We start from the raw sequence: 3,267 nt of genomic DNA on the forward strand, positions 1-3,267 counted from the left end.
AGCCTTTGTGTTGGGGTGGGGTGGGGGGGTCAAAGCAACGACTGTCGTCTTCACGTTTGGAGGGCGGCACAGGGGACCGCTTGGGTGGGTGGGAAAGGGGCTGGGCGTCAGGATTCATCTTGGGCGTTGGCAAGAAATGGCAGTTCAGCATCTTGAGGTCTCTGGTGTTAGCTTGAAGGCCAGCTGGGATGAGATCTTGGGTACTTGGTCTTCGCTGGTGCCATCGTTTGATAAAATTGGGCCTCTTGCTAGCTCCGGCAGAGATTTTTTGCTGTCCACATGTCTTTATAACCCCACTTCCTTACGCCTCGAAATGAGGAAGGCTCTCTTCTCTCCCCGTGGAATATCCCAATGCATTTTGGTACCAACAGAAGGAGCTTCTGGGGTTTACCCTGGGCAAAGCGTCCACCCCATTTCCCTCTCCATGGCAGTAGCCAGCAGGACTCCCTGCTGCTACTCCCATTTCCCACCATGCCCCCTGCGGTAGCATCTCTCTGGGGCAATCTGGGAAATTTAAACGGTTACCAGGCCTGGCGCTGGTCAGAGCGACAGGCTGGATATTTCCTTTTTTAAGGGTGGGGGTCGGGACAAAGCAAGAATTGGCTTGCCGGCGATTGTTCACATTGTGCGTACCAACAGCATATCCTTGGCTGATGGAATATGTAGTCGTCGCCGAGCCTCTGGGCGTCCTGAAACCGGACCGCCCTCCGCAGGCGTCCCTCGTGGCAACTTGTGGTTGGGTCCGTTCTTCACTGATCGGCACAGGGTTCAAAAGGATGGAGGCGCTGCGAAGGACATTGGGGTGACGCTGGTCGGGGGGGGCGAAAGTCTGGCAGGGCGGCACCCCCTCTCCCTCGCCCAAGAAGGAGGCGTTGCTCCTGTTGCAAACCCCCGACCGCCCCTTCCTCAATCCTTCCCCGTCCGTTGTTTTTTTTTAAGTCATATTGACTCAAGTTCGCTCCAGTGTTTAGTTGCTTGTTCTTGTACATAATAGCAGTTGTGCTAGTCGGTGTGTTGGTTTTAAGAGTGCTTTTTTATCCTGGTCTCTCTCTCTCTTTTTTATTGTGGTTTTAAAACGAAGCATTGGTGAGTGATGTGGTTATAACTTATAAACGTTGCCTTGGAAGAGGCGCCAATAAGACGTGGGAGGGTGGGGGAAAGAGTTGATTTCTGCTCTTAATTTCTCTCTCTCATTTTGTACTTTAAACGTGTGACTCTTTGGTCAGTGAAGTGTCTTTTTAATAAAAACCTGTGAACCGGTCGTGTTGCGATTCCTTGCCGCACAATGCAGTGGGTTTGCCCTGTGGGTGGTGATGGAGCAAAGGGGGGACGACAACTCCCTTGGGAGGTCTCGGTGGGCTCCCCTTCCTTGGAGTTTTTTAAGCAGAGGTTGGATGGCCATCTGTCCAGGATGCTTTAGTTAAGATTCCTGCATTGCGGGGGGTTGGAATGGATGACCCCCGGGAGGCCCTTCCAACTCTACAATTCTAGGATTCTATTAAACTAAAAAAAAAAACCCTCCTTACTTTAGCTCGGATCTGTATAATCAAGTAAAGTGACACACAAACACACATACCAAAATTCCTTTAAGTTGGGGGTGGGAATTGGGAGTCCAGAAACAGATTGTTTTAAAAACAACAGCTAAAAACGCTACGCCTAGAAGTTATTTTTGGATTCGAGGCAGCGGTGGGAATACTCCCGAGTTGCACTTGTAACAGAGTTTGTTTGCTAGAGAAAAATACAAAGCATGAAGCTGATAAAAAGCAGATAAAGAACCATGGAGTTGCAGGAAATATCCTCTCATCTCTCAAAGTCTGCATTGGGCACTACGGTGATACCCCGGGTTACGTAAACGATCTGTTCCGGGTCACAGTACGTAACGCGGGCGTGCGTATCACGAATGCACGGGGGGGGGGGGGAACAAAAAGAACCGGAAGAAGCACGATTTGAGCACTTTTGTGCATGTGTAAAGTGTGCAGAATGCTTCTGCGCATCCGGGGGTCGTGCGTGCTCCGGAAACACTTTCGGGTTGCGTTCGCAACTCGAACGTCTGCAATACGGGGGGGGTACATAACCCGGGGTTCCACCGTATTGGGCTTTACGTCACCGGACTTTTCCACTTTTGGGGCTGTGGGCTGCGAAGCCAGCCGCTGCGAAGTCAGGGTAGCTAATACCCCAGAGGACAGGATCACACTTCAAAATGACCTTAACAGATTAGAGAACTGGGCCAAAGCAAACAAGATGAATTTTAACAGGGAGAAATGTAAAGTACTACACTTGGGCAAAAAAAAATGAAAGGCACAAATACAGGATGGGTGACACCTGGCTTGAGAGCAGTACATGTGAAAAGGATCTAGGAGTCTTGGTAGACCATAAACTTGACATGAGTCAACAGTGTGATGCAGCAGCTAAAAAAGCCAATGCAATTCTGGGCTGCATCAATAGGAGTATAGCGTCTAGATCAAGGGAGGTAATAGTACCACTATATTCTGCTCTGGTCAGACCTCACCTGGAATACTGTGTCCAGTTCTGGGCACCACAGTTCAAGAAGGATGTCGGAATACGCTACACGGATCCGCTATAGGATCCACATTTATTTGTTTAATGAGGTTTTCAGGAACTACTTTTAGTATTGCTACGCACAAAAGCGAAAGCGAAAGTAAGAATGAATGGTTTGGTTCACCAATGAGATTAATCCGCCTTTATTTTATAGTTCCGGTCATGTTCAAAGTTATTAATGAGCGTTAAACTTGCTTCCCGCCTTTTTGGAGGGCAGCAACAGTGATTTTATTGGTTGAGGCATTGATCATGATGTCACGTTTGTTCCTAAATAAAAGGCTGAGGCTCCCCGCTTAGGCACGTTCAGTTTGGGTTAGGCACGTTCTTCTTTAGTTCTTTCAGTTGAAGTCAGGGTCTAGTTTAAGGGTATTGGGAGCGGGCTGGATGGGTTGGATGGGTTTTTCCTTTAGTTAGAGTTAGATCGCGGAAGATCATTCGGTTTAGCTTTAGTTAGGTTTCTTTAGGTTTAGCCTAGGGCTAGGTTTGCGGAAGATATTTCGGTTTTAGTTTATTTAGTTAGCCTCGCGGAAGATTGGGCGCGCAGGGACTTTGAGCTTAGGAGAACTTAGCTTAGGGGACGAGCCTACGCGGGTTCTGCCAAGGCCACTAAAGATATAACCGGTGTCTGTCTGTCTTTGGGGTAAAAGAGGGAGTAAAAGGTTTAGAGTAAAAATTTTATTTTCCTTAAGTTGGTCTATCTATTCAGAG

Source organism: Lacerta agilis, chromosome 18, assembly GCF_009819535.1.
Source record: "Lacerta agilis isolate rLacAgi1 chromosome 18, rLacAgi1.pri, whole genome shotgun sequence".
Taxonomy (NCBI): domain Eukaryota; kingdom Metazoa; phylum Chordata; class Lepidosauria; order Squamata; family Lacertidae; genus Lacerta; species Lacerta agilis.